Source organism: Xylocopa sonorina, chromosome 10 (genome assembly GCF_050948175.1).
Source record: "Xylocopa sonorina isolate GNS202 chromosome 10, iyXylSono1_principal, whole genome shotgun sequence".
NCBI lineage: Eukaryota > Metazoa > Arthropoda > Insecta > Hymenoptera > Apidae > Xylocopa > Xylocopa sonorina.
The window spans coordinates 7,998,579-8,017,471 of NC_135202.1; the positions used below are offsets into that span (position 1 = coordinate 7,998,579).

General features: G+C 47.0%; 1 protein-coding gene across 10 annotated transcripts in view; it reads left to right on the forward strand.

Annotated features, from left to right (window-relative positions):
* Positions 1 to 18,893, forward strand: part of Bru3 (CUGBP Elav-like family member bruno 3) — a 570,754-nt gene that overhangs the window by 182,967 nt on the left and 368,894 nt on the right. For 2 of the 10 annotated variants that reach the window (XM_076903221.1, XM_076903225.1), the window contains exon 2: positions 769 to 914. The exons of the other annotated variants lie outside the window; for them this stretch is intronic. The gene's annotated coding sequence lies outside the window, so the exon portion shown is untranslated. The remainder of the gene's footprint in view (positions 1 to 768; positions 915 to 18,893) is intronic. 10 annotated transcript variants of the gene reach the window in all.

Sequence of the window (18,893 nt, forward strand, 5' to 3'; positions counted from 1 at the left end):
ATCCCCTTTTCCTCGATATAAAGCTTTACCCCTTTTTTCGGCCTCGTCCTTCTGTCGAGCGCGACTTCGCGCCAATACTTTCCACGAGCAAACCAGGCGGCACAAGTATCGGAGCCCAGCCACCCCAGTCGAGTTGACTCGTATCTCAGGAATTCGACGAGCACACGGAAATCGAATATTCGAGGGTAACAGAGAGCGCCGTGTCCCGCAGCGTCGGACGGCCGCGCTCGAGCGAGGCCGTTCTATTATCAATTATCTATTTCGCTTGATAATTACCTCGCGTTCCCGGTGATTAATGGAGCCGATCGACGAAGGGGCGGACGCGGGGAGGACAGAGAAAAAAAGGAGAAGTAATTGTTCGATCGACCGGTTCGTACGCGCGATCACAAAAGAGTAATGTTTCCACCGTTCCTGTCGGTGGGAACGTCATTTTCAATCCAGTCCGGTTGATCGAGCCGGGAATGGAATAAAGCGTCATTGTTGGAAAGCTATGTTTCATTTCATTCCGTTTCACGTGCCTTCCGTTCGAAAGTTTCGTAGACGAAACTCGAAAATCGTGCGCCCCGTGTCGCACGAGAGAAACGAGTAACATCGAGAGAGGGTCGATCGACGGCGATTAATTTGCGAATCGATTCGCCATAGTGCTCGCGTAATCGCACACGCGTGCCTGTATGTGTACTTTAAAATGCATTTAGATAATGATGTGACAAGATAGCCGATAGGGTTCGCGTAATGCCGCACGGAAGTGACAATGTTATTCTGTTTCAGGGTGTGACGGGCGACCGGCTGGCCGGGGGCGCCGCACACCTCCTCCATCTCTTCTTCTTCTTGCCACGACCACAACACACAATGTAACAACAACTACCACTACTAGAGTCGCCCGCGTGAACCACGTTCTCAATGTACTCGATGTGGTACGTCACCATACCCCTACTCGGTGTCTCTCAAGATATGTCATCCTTATTAAGTTTTTTTGGACGTGTATCACTTTTTACGTTGTCGTGCCTCACAGTTAGTGCTCCTCAGTGTTCCTTTTTAAATCAGAATCGCGCGGGCCCACGGCCCGCGTCGACGACACCCTTCGACGTTTGTACGGACGCATGTGCGGCGCGAAGAGGGCAACCCCGCCGCGAAATCGACGGGCGAACCGAACGGTCGAATCCGAGGTATCGACCACGGTGAAACGATGCGCGCGCTTTTTTCTATTTGTCCCGCGAAACTTTCATACCTCGGTTATAATTACCGTGTCCCCTCCATTATCGGCACCTGGGCCGCTCTATTTGTACGATGGCAAATTTTTCGCTTCCGCCCTATTTGTTCTCCTTTTAATTAAACGGCCACCCGTCGAGTTCCGCGTTACGCGATCGTCTAATCGCTTTCGATAACTTCGAATACGTGGCGTTTCGAGGGACTGTTTTTTTTTTTTTTTTTTTTCTCGTTTCGTTACCTCGCACGGGTTCTCGCGATAATTTTTCTGTGGAAGCAGTGGCATTCTTCGCGCACACGTACGTATTTACACATCAATCAACATTATGTATACATTCTATATTCTGTATATGTATATATATGTATGTATATTACGGTACACGCATATATACATATATATCCACTGAGTTCCGTTACAATGTGACTTGTGGTTGGTTTAGTTTCGTTGGTTTATCGGTGTTCGATGTTGGCTGCTATTGTTGGTTGTTAGGTGTTTAGTGGTCACTCTGTGTTGGTGCTCACCCTATCGGCTCCTTCCTTGTACCCGCAACCCCGAACAACCTGCACCCCCCCGTCGCTCCCACAGAACCGAGCCCTGAACTTGATGTTAGAAGTTACAACGTCAAGCTTGTCGACCCGCTACGAGCGATCGTATTCGGGGACGGAGGAATCCGTGATATCTTTGCGTACACCAAAATGGACGGTAAGATACTTTATTCGTTGGACAGTCTGTTCTATCAGACAGCATGCTGTTTTTACGTGTACAGATAAGAAGGATGTGAGCAAGTGTCGCATGATGAAATTCCCCGATTATTCAAGGAAAATGAAGAGATATGTTGTGTACTCATTTCTGTCCATGTTTATTAACAGCTATATTGTGGTATCGTCATCAGAGGACGTGCATATATATATGTATTTTTATTACTATTTGCAGATTAGTGTATCGGAGAAGATGTAAGATGGTATTTTTGCGGAAAGTTTGGATTGTGAATAAAAAGATTGGCTGCTCGCCTTAGAGAAATTAAGAGGGGTGGAAAAGGGGAGGATCCCTCTAGCGTATCAGTTGAAATTGTATGTTACTTGAAAAGAATTATTTTTGTTAATTTATTAAAGTATCAAGGGTGAGAGGAAAGTATTTTCTTCAATAATAATATGATTCTAGATTGATAAACATTTGGAAATACTACCAAGCAACGTATATATTTTACAATTTTCGTTCCAGCATTGTATCGTCGGAAGGAAAAATACCTTTCGATCAACGAGTTATCGTTTACTATATATATATATATGGTTAGGAATTCGTGGCAACCAGCTGCATACGAATTTACGGAAAACTGATAGAAACCGAAGAAAAGGCACGTTTTGCTTGGTTATGCAATTTAAATATTTCTGAAGAATGGGTAGGAAACTCAATGATCTTGATACAGCTCGCGCGAAGGTCTCCCTTGCCATCTCTGAGCCAGGAACGTGCTACTTGAAAATGGCCAGCATTTGATTAAAGAATAATTCAACTTTCGTCTCCTTTTCATCGTACATTTCATCTCGTTTTATTTGAAATTTTCAAACGCAATTCCCTCCAAGTTTTTTACCTTGGTCTTATTTCAACTCGAGAGACTACTACCGTAAATATTCGCGTTCGATAAGTTTCACTTTAGAAATTCCCAGAGCACGCGATGCGACAAAAATTGTCATCGATTAGAAAGCAAAAACGTTCCTCGAACCGAGTCTTCGCTCGCCACGGTCGTTAATTATCGAGCGAAATAAATACACCGATGTACGCGCGCCAAACAGGCACTATTTGCGTGGTAAATACCGATGCTGCGATCTCCTTTTTTAATCGATCCAGCTAATTAAGTTTCAGAGCCACCGATAGGTTATTACCACGCTTTTAGTGGGTTTGGAAAACGATCGGTGTTTACGATCCGGTAAGGGGGTAGTCTGTGGTCGAATTGCTTGAATTCTTAATAGGGAGCTGACCGAAAAAGCGAAAAATGCTGCCGCTCGCGATTCTACGAGCAAAACAATTACACCAGCGAATAACCTGCAGAAAAAACTACTTCAATTTCAGCAACCAATTTAACAATTGCAAACAATATTTAAAGAATATGATTTAAATAACCACGGATATCAATACGATAACAAATATTATTCCAAAGCCGCTTTCGCACAGACGATACGAAAGGGAAGGAATACAAATACATCAGGCAATTCTCGAACGAAACCAGACCCGGGTACAGTTTAATACGAACGATAGATCCGCGCGCAAGCCTGCTTCGTATCACTTACGCGCACTTAAGTCTAGTCGTGTAAAACCATGGTCCCGATCTGCGTTCCAATTCCGACGGAAACGTCGAACGACGTTTTCCCCTATTGAATTTGTCGGGATGGGAAGCTGGGAGAGCGGAGGGAAGAGGGCGTCGCTCCGCTGGAGAACGTTCCGTGCGCGAGGAAGAAGGGTACGGATAGACCGGAGGGATATTTATTCGCTGGCAGGAATCCTTCGCTCAGTTTTTTCCAGCCGGACCGTGGCCCGGAGTTTTGCAATGGCAATTCGATTTCAAGTCCATTCGGACAATATTAAAAGGTAATTGGATTTCGACCTGGCTAGTTGTTGCCAGTGTGCCTGTCCGAGCCTGGGGGGTGGACGGCGGCGCCGGCGGGGTATTGGAAGAGGGACGGAAATGATGTAAAAGGTGTCGAATCAGTAGAAAGAGAAAGATAACGAGCTGGGATCCTGTACGCGCGTTCCGCGGACCAGAATAATGGATAGTCGTTAAATTTAATTGGCACATAGTTATCGGGAGTTCCGGCACCAAGCAGATCGTTGCGCGCCACCAATCGTCGCAATCCGGTTGGGCCCTCTAGCTTTAATATCGAGGAGCCTCGAATGCGAAGGGATGATACGCGCTGTCCGCCCAACGTGTTCCATCCGAGGGTGTTCTAGCTTAGGGTTCTTGTCAATTAAATCCGGAAACGATCCATCCTGCGAGTCGCGTTTTTTTACTGAACTTGATTTTCCATTTTTTATTCCTTCACCCTCGATTCTTGTTTAGCGAGGGTGAGCAGAAAAACTGTTTCTTCAACGTTACGAGTCGAACTCTAACCTGAGACAGCAATCGCCATCACATTTACCACGCTACTTGTTTTTTTTTCATTTAAAATCTGTATCTTTTTCATTCTTATTAAATAGACGACAATCTATTACAGTTATTATTATTTTCTAGAAATTCGATAAACTTTTCTAATTACATTCACAGTCTTTTTTTATCGAGGTAAAATGCACCGTTCTAAAAGTACAACAGAACACAGTTGTCGCTCAATACGTAGCTCGCGTCACGTAAAATAAACTCGCAATCGGAACAACGGATCTAACTCACCCCCTCAGCGGCGTTCACCGACGAGACGCGAGGAGCTTCGTCGGTGTAGAGAGGATCTGAATAATACAACGATCACGCGAAGCTAGAGGAAAAACGTATCAAGGAAGACGAAGCGGGGTACGCGAGGGAGTGTTCTGAAAGGGCGGATAAAAATCTCTGATCGTCTTGGGGGATTACGCGCAGGTCTCCGAGAGGTGGCGAGGGTGGTGCGCGCACCCCCGAAGCGCGAGGGCATCGCGCGATTAAAACGCTTAAATATGCGAGCGGGTAGGTAAATTAATTTATGAATCAATTAAGGCGGCCCCGTTTAGATAGGGTTATCGATGCCACCGGGTGCCTCGCGCGTAGACACGAGCCGCAGAGAGAGCCTCGACGCGGTTCAACGTAGGGGGTTGAACGCGCGCGCGTTTCACGCGATATCGTACGTAAACCACCGCGTATCGGCGCGTAACCAATAAATAAGCCGGCACGATACCATCTTTCATTTCGATAATTATTATTCGGTACGGTGTTAATTAATTAAGCACGGTGAAGCGCGGCACGGACCTGGTTAGCGGCTACCAGGGACGGCACTCGGAATGGAGTGCTCGAATAGACGAGAGACACGCGTGCACCACGGCCACGATCGCGCCAGGTGATAACTCCTCGGGCTCTCCGGCTAATTACCGGATGAAAGAGCTATCTGGCGACTGTCGTCAAAGCCCCGGCGAAACCCGGTAAATGCACCTGCCGCGGCATTGTGATATTTTACCGCGGTTTCCACGGCGGTGCCCGCGGTTTTACGCCTATCTAATTCGCATTCGGAGTTTTCGGCGCCGCCTGCGAGGGTGCACGAGAACGGACACGCCTAACGCGCGAACGTCGGAACGTTTTAATGACACTGGCCTGTATCCTTCGCAAAAATGATCGCGCGATTCTGGTGGAAGAGATTCATAAATAATTCCTCTGTGTAAGAAAAGAGGAGAAAGGATTTTCATATTCGTCGATAAAAAAAAAAAAACACATAAAATGGATAACGCGTTTAGAAGAAGCGCGAGGAGTTCAAGTTACACTGTACAATGTTACAGAGAGCCATCGATGTTAACCCAGTTTCCGGTAGCGTTAGTAATCATCGTTGAAAACTTTATTTGCGGCAGAAAGAACGGGGATTACGGCAATATCGAGATATCGTATCTCACGGAGAATATGGATTCCGTTCGAACGAATGGACGCCGGAGAATTTACCGCCCCATAGCTCCTTCGGATAATAAAACGTTCAAATTATCTGTTCCAATCTGCAAGGAGCCCCCGTTCCAGCCGAAGCGTGCGTGACATCGGGCGAGAGGTAAATGTCAGGATCACGAAAGTCCGAGCAATTCGGACGAGAGCCAACGGCGGGTGGCTGGTATAATTTATTAATTTAATGCGTGCCTTTTTGGGTCAGAATCGTATCTGGGTGAGAGGACGTTGGCATTTTTCCCAGCCGCTGGGAAAAAATAATATCTCCGCTCTTTTTGTCGCGTCATGTTCCGGTGAATGTACAGCCCTTGGACAGCTTGTACAGAGGAACCGGTTGTTCCAAACAAAATAAACAGAACACAGCGATTACGGCCAGCGGCTGACCAACTTTCATGGGAAATGTGCAGTCATTACACCGGGGGCTGTTATTTCAATTAAGCGACTAATAACAATGTGTTACTTTTACGATCCCCTCAGCGTTGGTTTTTAAGAATTCCGTGGGAAGTCCAAAATGGTCCGCCTCCAACCAATCGAGACGCCAAGCTCCTCAACTTCGACTCCTTTGACATAAATAAGCTCGATAACGTGCATGTCGTAGCTGTGGGACAGAAATTCAATAACCAATAGATACCCCAGAGATATATCCAACTAACTACATATACAAGCAACGAGATTCGTGTGTAAGAGCCAGAGAGCAAGAGGCGGAGAATTAGAGAAGAATTACGTAGAGAAGAGGAAAAAAGTAGGAAAAAGAGAGAGAGAGAGAGAGAGAGAGTTGAACGGCGAAGCGCAAGGGCTGTGCTCGAGTGGCGCTTCTATTCAATTTAGCCGCGCCGTGCCACGGATCCTCGCTCCCTCCCGTATATTTGCCGGGATTTGATTTACGCATAAAATATTCACCTTGCCCAAGATTTCGTTAGAGTTTCGAAGTTCGGGAACGCGCAGCCGTTGCCAGCTGCTGCTACCACTACCACGTCACTGGTACCGCCACCGCCACTGCCGCTGCAATGCAAACATCCGAGGCGGTGGACGAAGTAGAAGTAACCGAAGGAACAAAAGTGTACGCGTACGTTCGAGAGTGCAGAGGGGATGACGAAGAGAGAGGATCTAGAGAGAGGAAGGAGGAAGTTCGCGAGAGACTGATAAGTGTAAAAGCAGGGTGACTTTTGCGAAAGATTCTACGCGGGAGTCTTCAAGTGTCTACAGCGGAGAAGTTTTTTGGAACAAAGAAATGGGGACGTACGGGAAACTAAAGTAATTTTCTGACTCTCTTGGTATCTTCTTTTTTCATCTCTTTTTTTCGTTTGCTCTCTTCTCTTTTCGTTAGCACTTTTTCATCTTACGTTCTCGATTCTTCTCGATCGTGCTAGTCCCTCGTATTGAATTGGACACACAGAGGAGAAAAGCGAGGAGTTCACTTTTCAGAATTGATATTTGAGATGAACAGAAACCCAAAGTGTCTACTTACTTAAAGTTTAATCTAGGCTCCGTAATATTCCTGAGTTCTGGTTTCTTTCTCTTGGAGTGGAATTGGTGTCCCTTGGTCCGCTGGTCTACTTAAATGTAGAACAATTTCTATATTCTTCATCTCTAACTTTCTTCAAAAAGTGAACGGTTAATATGAGAGAACATTATTGTACGCGATTCTGATACTGATTTATTCGAAAGAATGACGTGTATGGAACGCTGTTGCCACGCGAGGAGCAAAAGTTCGGCCATATCGAGGCGCTGGAGCGGAGCTGAAGAACTCCATACGAGGCGCCCAATAAAAACCGACACCAGAATGGATTCGAGACGTACGAGCAGCCACAAATCGGCGAGCCGCGTTAAGCATTGTACCGGGGGACTTCCTACTTCTCGGTGCTCATATCTGCACTTTCACTCTTTCGAGGAAGTTTCGCCGGACGCTCGAAGAATTTATCCGCATCGCTACTCCTTCCGTCCGAGAACTTATCCAGGATGGCAGGATATGGGGCAGAGGGGACGCGTACACGTGACCATGGCAATATGTTCGATGGCAGGACCGTTAGCTCGCCCTATTGGTTCCGAAGGACCCAAGCTCGAGCTGCTCTCTATTCCATTTATTCCGTATACATAATACATCGTTTTGCGAGCAACCAGGCCCCATTTCGATTCCTGTCGAGCATCGAGGCATTCTTATTCCTATGCTCGATTTAACGGTTCGCGACAGCAACGGCATTCCCGCTGACCTACCTAATCTCCGCCATCTGTTCTCGCTGTTAGACCAGCTAATTGATCCCTGTTCGCGGCGGAACGATCGTAATTGGTTTCGCAAAATGTGTCACGAGGATCTCCGCGGTTCCGATCTTATCGTTTGTTGTTGGGGAATTGATGCTTGAAGTTCGGTTTTTTAAAGTTTCAGGAAACTTATGTCGGCAGAAATTATTCGAGGTAAACGGAAATACGTATAAAAGAAAAATCGAGAAGTGGTTGTACATTATCGCTATCACAATAAGAGAACGCATAAACGGAGCGGAATGTCTTTACTTTTACTTCAGAATTCTTTCAAACTTTATGATTAGTTGGAAGACTTACGGTAAAGAAGGGGGATTACTTTTCCAGGTATTCAATTCTCCACGGGGAAACACAGCTGGCGCCTCTTATACAATAACCTACTTACCGAACGTTTCGCAGATAATTCTTAATAATTCGAAAAACGGTCCGATTCATTTCGCGTTTATCCTATTCCTCTTTATTCCCAAAACTTTACTCTTCACCGGTTACTCAATCGATACTCAGCCACGTTCGCAACTCGCGAAAACCCACCGACAATATTAAAATCCGATCGTACACGATTTACACGGGGCTCAAAGAAAGTAAAAAAAAAAAAAAACAATATCGATCTTTCTTCGCAAATTCGAACGCAATTCAGCGGCGGGCGGAAGTGAACCGCCGCCTCTCGAGCGGCGGAAAGGAAACGTGGTGGGTTGGCGTGCCGGGGGGGTGTCTTCTTTTATTTGAAAAGCTGCTTTTCCTCGAGCGATCGCGAGCCATCACTTCTGACAGACGTAATACGCATTTGAATCGGGCTCGCATGAATATGAATGGAACCGGCAGAGATGAAAAGAGGGGCGCGGGACGAAAGAGGGTTTAACTCGATGAAATCCATGGCGCGAGCCTGGCAGCCGCGCGGTGAGCCAGCCGTCTCTCATACAGGTGCTCCATCGAGTACGTGTCCCGATAATGCGCGCACCCGAAATATAATCCTCGCCGCGGTGGCGCGCGACGAAAGCTTCGGTTTCGATGCGGCCGAAAATCGCGCATAGCTTATACCTAGCCACCCTGCCGCTGCTATTTCATGCAACGAGAACCGGCTTTGGCCCCCGGCACATAGGCCAGGACATAGGCGGATCCCGGTGAATGGCCCCTGCGTCCCAGCTATATCGCGGATGCAACGCGTAATTACTTTATACGTTTATGGCGGCCGGGCCTTTCGTCGGGCCCCTTTTGTCGTGAACGCTAGCCCCGTTGATTTATCGAGGCAGCCCAGCCGCTCCCGTCCGCCGCCCTGGGAATTTCTAAAGCCCCGCGCGGTCCTCGACACCGCCGCCGCCGTTTACCACCGGCGAATTTGTAACCGATCCTTGTAATCGCGCGTTCAACGGGCTACCTCCATTCTTCGTAGGTGACGCGGCTCGAACGCGAGGGTGCGGGAAAGATTGGACACGGTTTTCCTGGTGGATTCGTTTCAAACTGAGCTACGCGTTTTGGGAATTCTTCGACGGTGGATGTTGCAGTGGATTTTTGTTTTTGCGTAGAATTAGTTTGGTCGAAAAGTATTTCACGCAAAAATATTTTTCACAAAATAGTTACAGTCAATTGACTGATAACGCTATTCTTGGTTCGTATAAATGTGATAAAACGAACGACGTTGATGCAATTGAAAACAGTAGCCTGGCGCTGCTCGAGATTCGGAACCGTTGAAAGCGTACCGAGTGCGGAGGCGCCGTTGAAAGACCTTCCATTAGCGTCGATAGAGGACAGCCTTCACTTTTTTGTATCCGTAGATCGAGGCAATCATGCCTCGGAGTTGGGTAACCATTAATGGATGCGTGAAACGGCTGACGGTGGGACACGAGAAGAGAGGAGAAGTATTCCTGGCGGATAGGTGTCATGTGACGTATGGAATAATCGATAAGCACCGTCTGATCGGAAATCTGCCGTGGCTCGCCACCGAGGGACCGTAGCCTCGCGATCCGAGCTGTTACTACGGTATTAATATTTGACACACATCATTCGGTTTTACTGCCGGCATAAACGCATCGTACGGGCTGGTGCGTGCATCGTGGATCACCGGAAATGCGATTCTGCCCGGGGAATCGATGGACGCCGAGGTACGTAAGCGGTCAAGAGGGCCAGAGCTCCACCGCGAGTGCATGTGCACCGTTTTCGTCACTCGAAAGCCAGTCTGAACGATCGTTATCCCAAGCGTTGCGTTCTGCTGTTCGTACGTGATAGTTCATCGACGCGTAATTACTGCAGTGCATAAGAGAGTTCGCGATGGCGTTGTACGATTCGCGTGGAAGCATAATGGTTCACAGTGTCGCTCCTTAATTCCTGTTTCCGATACTACGAAAGAAGTACCATAAGAAAACTAATATTTCTTCTCATACGTTCTTTACTCTGATATTCTCGAACGCACGCGGTGAATTGTACGGAGAAATATGTTGGATAAAACAGTAACTTGATTAATAACTCGTTCAAACTTCTAATTTTATACCACACGCGTATCAGTGTCTCGCGTTTAATTAAAAAGCGTGTGCTTAAATAAACGTTGCTTCGGGAATATTACGTGGCAGACATTGCCGCGGGCGATCTTGCTCAATCTGAGCAAATAATTAATTCCCTTTGTTAGCGGCGTGTCTGTCGGACATCAGGAAGCACGTGGTTATGACAGCTGGTTTTCATCGGGATTCGCTGCAGGTTTGCGCCCAGCAATTTCTTTCGACGAACTCAACGGACGTATAACAATTTCGCGTCTTCGCTTCGCGGCTACTTTTCCGTCCCGAATATCCGAGGAGATATTCGCGGCTGAATTGTACGTCCGTTGGTTTGTCACCGAGGCTGTCCGCTTTTAATAATTGCGCCGGGCTTCTCCGCGATTATTTTCGTCCGAGCAAACGATAAAAACCCCGCCGTTATTAATGGTCCGCGTTTCTTCCCCTGCTTACTTTCCGATATCACCGCCGGTGGGAAAGAACGGGAAACGTTTGCTCGATAATTGTGCCAGATGGGATAGCGTGTACTTTCGCCAACGGTAATCGACAGAATTTCTTGTCACTTGTAACGCGCCTCCGCTACGAGTAATTGCGGATGATTCAATGGGGCAATATTGTTTCACCGATTTAATTGAATGCTTCCTCGATGGCTCATTGTTACGGTTGAAAGCGGAATTTTAGGCTCGCGTGTCTGAAATCGAACACGTCCTTTAGTCGAGTATCGTTAGGATAATGGTACTTTTCGAGGTTACCTTTATTGTTAGTTAGATTTTTAAATAAGTTTGAAAACAAATTTTATAGTAGTCTAGTGAAAAATTGTGTTATATATGAAATACATTGTCGTTACTGGTGTTCGAAAATGTTAAAGCTAATGTTCCACGTTAATGGAGCTTGTTCTGAGATGCCAGCATCGAATTAAGAAATGTGGTATCTCGAGTTGCGCGGATGTTCGGTATTTTAAAGGAGGTAAAGAACACGGTCGAGAGGATTCAAACCGATGACCCTCTGTACACGCTGTTTCCACCGGGTCTTGAATAGCCTTGAGAGCAGATTACGCTATTACCAGATGGAAGTAGATTTCCAATTCTATCTCTGCGTCGAGCGAGTCGAGAGCCTGGCCCAGTCTTTCAACAACTAAGGATCAGAAGCGCACCATGGCTTTCGCCTTTGAAGTAATAAACTATCTCATGTAAATTCTAACAGGGCTGTATAATCCTTCGCGATCAAAGGTTAAGAGGTATATGCTGCTTTCTTAATGCAACGCTCTCGTTTCACTTTGTGCGGTCAAATTTACCGGCTTAACATTAAACTCCGCTGGAACTGGAAGTTCCGCGCGCTTCCTCCTATGAACATTGTTTACAGAGAAGGAGGATAAATTATCCGAACTTCAGGGACAGTCAAGTGGGAAATTGGCATGCTAAAGACTTTCTTCTTTGCTAACAATGCTACCGCGTTCGCTGTAAAATAAGACGAGGGATGCGTTCAGTTGGGTTTCCAACTGTTCTGTAAAAAGATTGCAAAAATACAGAGCAAACATCGTTACGTATCCAGAGCGTTGTATCAAAATTAGTTAAAAATTACGCGGTAGCAAAATTATAATCTCATCGCTCCGCTGTTCGGACAGAAAGGAAGAGGATGCGAGCTGGGGGTTGGGGCGGGTATTTCGGTGGTGGCGGAGAAGTGGACGGGCACGGACTGGCCATGTAAAGCGGAATGAATCTCGCAGCCGCACGTGGCTTGGCCACGATCCACGCTATCCCGACCACTCCTCGCGTTGTGCAAGCTTTTTATGTCGGGAATTTAAATTAGATACAACCACTCTCCATCCACAACCACTGAAACTCGCGCCGCGCCTACCGAATCACCCGGGAGATACTCTTTTATTTCACGGTATTTTATTCCGCCTCCCTGTTTCGCTCGTCTTAGCATCCAAACGAGAATCGACCGACCGTAAGGTGTTAGGTATCCCGCAGAATTTCAGAAAGAACAATCGAAAAAAAGGAAGCACTTGTCATTGCAAAAATAGATTAACTAAACGATGCTCGAATTCTTACGAGAACTGAACAATGTCTTAAATAACAAACGTGAATACCAAATATTTTAGTTCACCATCAAACCAAGTTTGGTACATCACAAATTAATCGTCCATATAATTAATTCAAATCAAACGTACGATAAAACTCTTCTCGCAGAATTCTTCGAGAACCCCCGCAAACCTCCAACATCCATAAAAACGAATCCAGCTGGAGCGCAAGAGAGCGAACCGAAAGAAATCGGTAGAGAGAGGTAAAAGCGAGTAGTCGCGATCGTGGCCGATCAGCCGCGTGGCTTCCTGCAAGTAGTAGGCGCCCAAGTCCGGTCAGCCGTGAGTTTAAGCAGCAATAAGCGGCGGACGCCCGCGCGGCCCGCCCGTTCGAGCGGAATCAGCCGTCGTTCCCTCCGATCCGGTCGATACCGGGTCGAATTCAATACGGCGCGAGATATCGAAGGTGCCTACTGCGAGAGAGGTGTAGGTTGGCTAGAGGCGTGCCAAAATGTGATTGCGGCAACATTGCGTCACCGCCACTGGTCCCGGGGTATCTTTGGAGGCTCGTCGTTGGAGAGGACCAAGTAGGATTCTCCTCCTTTCGAAAGCGTCGTTAGGGGCCTCTGGCACAAGGCCAATCACATCGACTAGCTACTGTGTATGTTTCACCCGGCACAGTGCTAGCTACTTCTCCCTGCGCGCGACCCTCTCCGCACCCTTGGTCCCAGCCAGAAGCTCTGGCACATAGGCTCCGTCGCCGTCACACGACCATGAGAGAGGAGGACTCGGCCAAGGGGATTTTCGTTTCTTGTTTGCACCTATCGCCTACCCGCCCACGTAACGTTTTACCACCCCAGCCACCCCTCTCTATACCTCCTTCCACCCCTCCTGCAAACATCGATACGACCAATATATCGGAATATGACCAGGATACCGTGTACGCTCGCGATCGTTCGAAACTCCGGCAGCCATCCACGGTGAAAATTACTTCGCGATCCTCGCCACTGTATTCCGGTTCGGTAAATTTCGAATCGAGCCGCCGACTAAATAATAGCTCTGGTAAGACCACGTTGCAGCCCAAGCCGTGCCGGGAGAGATCTATTAACTCCGTCCGGTGTATCGAGATTAACGTAATCGTGTTTGGAATGAATCGATAAGCATCTCCGCCGGTGCCGGAGGAATCGAACGGTGAACAGGTCGACCGTCCGTGGGACGTGGAATATAAATGTTGGTTTTGGTTATGGTTAATTTATTATTCGCGCGCAATCCATTTCCCGCCATCAGGTAAACATTGTCCGATCGATATGCACGTGTGATACAGTCCCCCTATCGTTAATTCAGCACTGGCTCTGTGCACCGTTCGACGGCCCCTATGTCGCTCGCGGAATTCGTTTAAATTTGTTTAAAGTGTAAGCGAGGATGAGAAAGGGGATGATCGAACAGAGACGCGCGCGATATAATTAATACGAGGCGATATCGCAGGTTCAAGAGTCTCCAACAGCGTCGCGGTGGATGTGAACGCGCCAACGGAACGCTGGCAGAAGTAAACGCGAACATTTACTTTACATCCGGCACGATTTACAGAGTTTGCCACCTGCTATTCAGTTTGGAGGCCAAGGAAGGGGAGAAAGAGAGATATAGAGCGGGGTGGAACTCGAATTAGAAGCGGAGTTTGAGGGAACGAGTCGAGTTAGTTAGTATGCTAATCCCAAAGTGGAAACACTTAAATTCATTACACAAACTGCTAATTACGGGGATAATGAGCCATCGCTAATCGCCGAAAGAATTACACTCGTACCGCTTAAGGGGGTTTCAACAGGAATCCGCGGCCGACAGGGGTCATAGAAGGGGGATACATCAGCGGAAACGAGCGGCAGCCAGAATCTTTTGCATTCAACCGGGAACGATGTTCAGCTCACGTTTTCGGGCCACGGCTGGGGAATTATATCAAAAAGCGATTTTCGTCATTGACATTCACCAGGCGACGGTTGTACGTGAGTTCCGGTATAGTTGCGCGAAAGTTTAACGTATTAATTACGGAAAGTTCCACCGGCCCGGTTTCTTTCCCGCCCCGTTTCCTTCCCTCTTTTCACCCCCGTTTTCTCTCCTCTCTTCTTTTTTTTTTCTCTCACTTTCTTCCCGCCTCCTTCGTCCTCGCCGCCAGCGGACCGTATCGCGTTACTTAATGCCAATGCCGGCACGAGCTGCTTAGCTTTTAACGAGGTGAAACGTTTGACGCCTCGTAAAAGCGCCGGGCAACCCTGGCTTTTCTTTCAATTTCCCCAAACAAGCCCCTCTCGACATCTATGACACTGAAACGTACCGACTGGCTGGAGATTTTAATCACCGCGACATCTGACTACCAACCCTCTCGAACGCGTCTTGTTCTCGTAAACCGTCGCCACGGTTGAATTGACAATTTTTTTTTAACTGTCGAGCGTTATCAATCATCTTCTTACGCAGAAACAAAGTAAGCTGCGCGTATATTAATCGTTATTACGCGTCGTTAGAAATTTTGCGTAATTAGCTCCACCGGTTCTTTCTCTGTCAGTAAGTAGCAAACAAGGGTTGGACTTGGCCGCGTCGCGTGACTGGTCGATAACAAAGCTGATGCAGATCGACGATCAGCTAATGAAAATTCAAATTTCTATATTTCTTATTGGACCGTTACGAGGCTGTTGTCGATGCATTGCTAACGTCCCTTCGACAAAAATGGAACCAATCACGACCGCGATGAGTATGAATAAAAGATGTACCTTTTAAAATTCCTAAATAGCCCCCCCCCCCGTACAAAAGTAACCAGTATTTTACATTTATCAACATTTACGAATCCGCTCGTACACTTAACCTCGATAGCTTAAACGCAGCGTGTCGGTTCGCCTGACGCGAAAGAGAAGCCTCTTCTACGTGTACGTACGCTCGATGGCGACGGTTACGTTCGCTTCCGAGGACTCGCAGGCATTACGTGCATGCAAATAAATAGTTGATTCGGCCTAAGAGGTCCCATAGTGGCGCGTTTCTGCATCGAGCAGGATCCGCGCTTGGACTGGCCGGTCGAGCTGAGCATAACTTTACCACGGCCCATAAGGGGCAGCGGGGATGAGGGTGTAGGGAATAGCAGTAGCGGAAGACGTGACTGGCCTGCCAGGGGTGGTATTACGCCTAGACGAGCCCGGATCAGCGATACGGCGCCAATCCCTAACCAGTCTCGATCTTCAAAGCACGTATATCGTTACGCTCATGACGCCATGCAACCGAGTCTATCTTCTCCAACCGTCTACACGAATTCGTATATCGAGGCACGCTGAAATTTTTGTCCCTTCCGACAGGGGTGCCCTGCGTGCTTTATTCAACGCGACGAAACGAAACAATCGGACGCGCGGAGGATCACGTTCTGTTCTTTAAGCTCGTTTGGCAGAGAATGTCCTTCGCAAAATATATAAATAGAATATTTCCAGTTAAAAACAAGGGAATTGTTAAAGGTACGAACAGATTTGAATCTCTCTCTGTGATACGAGGAATGAAGGACAGTTTATTACGTATATAATTCTTTCCATTTTGTAGGTCATCTTGATTTTTCAAACAAAACCGCGTGCATTTCTTTTCAGGATTGAATGGAACATTAAAAGCTGCGAATATAAGCGTCAAGATATATCAGAGTACTAACTGTGGTGTTTAATCACTTTGTCATAGGTGTATATACCGTTCGAGTATTTTTAAATCGTGTACTCAACGAATTCACATTTTACGCAGCCGATGAATATCCATTTTCAGAGATTTATATACGCGCGCATATAATACATCGCTGGTTCACGATAAATTTCATTGTTTAACGTCTAACTGGCCACGGCTTATAGTTGCGGTTTCTACGATATTAATAGGCCCGCCACACGTTATACACAGATTTCAGTAATTAAGATGTTTAACTGGCAGCTGCCATGAAAAGGTCTGCAACTAAATCCTCGGTGGCCGCAACCTAATTTTTTTTATCAACGATAAACCGTGCACCGCCTGACGTCGCAACCCTTTTACGCGTATGCACGTCCATAGCGAATGTCTTAACGAACACCCTCCGTTGAACCCGCGTAGCCCACACTTTTACTCGACATCTCACAACAGTTAGCCCAGCTAGATAACGAACGAAATTTCGAATAAAATTCACGATCGAACGCAGAGTTGCACACTGCAATCGGTTCACCGCTACCCTCGAGAAAAATGAGACACGACTCTCTCGATATAGGTTACGACGCTCTCGAAGAATAAAGAACTCGGCACTAATCCGTCGCGAGCGCGGTACGTACGCGAGTGTTGGTCTAACCTTCGATGCATACGTGTGTAAGGACGTCGTTTACATGCAAACAGCGTGCATCGGGTAACCGGGGCCCGTAAAGAAGCGGCGCAAGATACGCCGTCCAATGGTAATTTCGATCTCGTAGATAGGGAGTTACAGCGCGCGGGCTGTAATTACTACCGCGGCGCCCCTTATACTTCGGTATCATGTGCGCCTACATAGAAATGTGCCCGGGACTTGAAAGTTCGCTCGATCCCCCAGATAGCACGGTACGTAGACCCTATTTGCTTGATTCGTACGTAGCCAGTGTCGCCAGCCGGCGATATATTGTTTTCACACGCCACGGCTCGCCTGGAAACGTTCATCCCCCGCCGGGCAATTAACCCCCGCGATTAGAGAGTTCCTTCAGCAACCTTGGCTGAATTTATCCGGGCCTGGTTAAAGAGGAGAGGAATTTCCCGTCGTTCGATAGACGCCTGGCAGGGCCCGTGATATTTTTCGCTTTCGCTGCTAAACGCGCTATATTGGATTGCTATTAAAGTTCGGTCGGAAGTTCGAGAAAGAGCGATAACGCCGGGGATGGTTAAAATACTCGGGGCCGCCGACACGAACGTTGGAAAAGCGGAACTTAGCCGAGTCAACGTTGGAAAGTTGAACCAGGGGCCGCGCCGGTTCTTGCTGTTTGACGAGGCATTTCACGAAGAAAGTACTTTTGCTGACTTTGTTAATAACCCGTAACTCGGTTTCCACGTCCGGATTGTATACATTCATCGCCTGTGCGCGCGCCTTGATATCTAATTGATAGTACGGCTGAACTCGATGTCATCGTCGCGACTGGTTAAGAGGTTTTCTTTTTTTATTTAAATGGCCGCCACGAAATCGGAGTTTTTGGTATATGACGAGCGGGCGGGTTGAGATGGACGCAGAAGGGGTTAACGGAACACGATGTCGGGATGTTAAATATAATTTTCAACGAGAGGAACAAGACGCGTGGAGCTGCATTATTCATAGCTGGGTTAGTCCGCTTTTAGAATGGCGCACTAGCGAAATTGCAGGCTTACGACTCCATTTCAATAAGGTGATACCTACAATGGATGTAAAGAGGAACTGGCCGATGAATACGTAGATGAGAATTATTTTCAGTTGATGATACTCGTTTCCGTTTCATTGATAGTAACGAAATATGGTTCTGTTCGTTTCTTAACGCATATTTTTCAACTTCTCGAGATGAAACTAAAATTTTATTAATTTTGAAGTAGTTTGTTGCAGTTAGCTTTTTACTTTCTTAAACTGCCTGAAAAATAACAAGAAAGAAGGTCTCGTGTAATTAAGATCGGTGAAATTCGATAGCAGAAACGAGTGTCACTAATTGCAAGTTTATACATGTTCCGACACATGTCATCAGAGATGCGATAACAAGGAGCACGATCGCTGAAAGCTTTCAACGGAGAAGGAGGTCAGGGCACGCGCGAAAATGGAATAAAACATTAACTTTTACAACGATAGGAAGATAAGCGGTGGCTACAATTAACATTGAGGAGTCCCGCGAAGGAAATTCATCAATCACCCGGGGCTCGAGATAAACTGCAAATGCTGATTGCAAAATTGTAATTTAAGAGGTTAATTACAGTTAAGCAGCCAGGAATATGTTACGGAGATTGATTACCGGAACATCATTTTGCGTGCCACAAATCACAAACTGGGTAATCATGCGAGTTTCATAACACGCATACTGCAGCAGCTCGCGGTAACTTCTTAACGTCTCTGAATAATTTTCGTGTCACTGTCAAAGTTGAAAATTGTACGATCAAGTAAAAGAACAAGATTCATGGAACATCGATTCGTCCATCGAAAAACTCTGTCACTCTTGGTTCGACGAGTAGAAGCAACCACGCTGAACGCGCCAGTAGTTCAAGCGTTGAAACGAGTAGACGTCGAAAGGAGCGCGTCTCAGCGAGTGAAGTTCACAAACCGATGGACCCGAAGGCATCGGATTCTCCCATTGGCAACGCGGTTGAATCGCGAGCAGTTCAAAC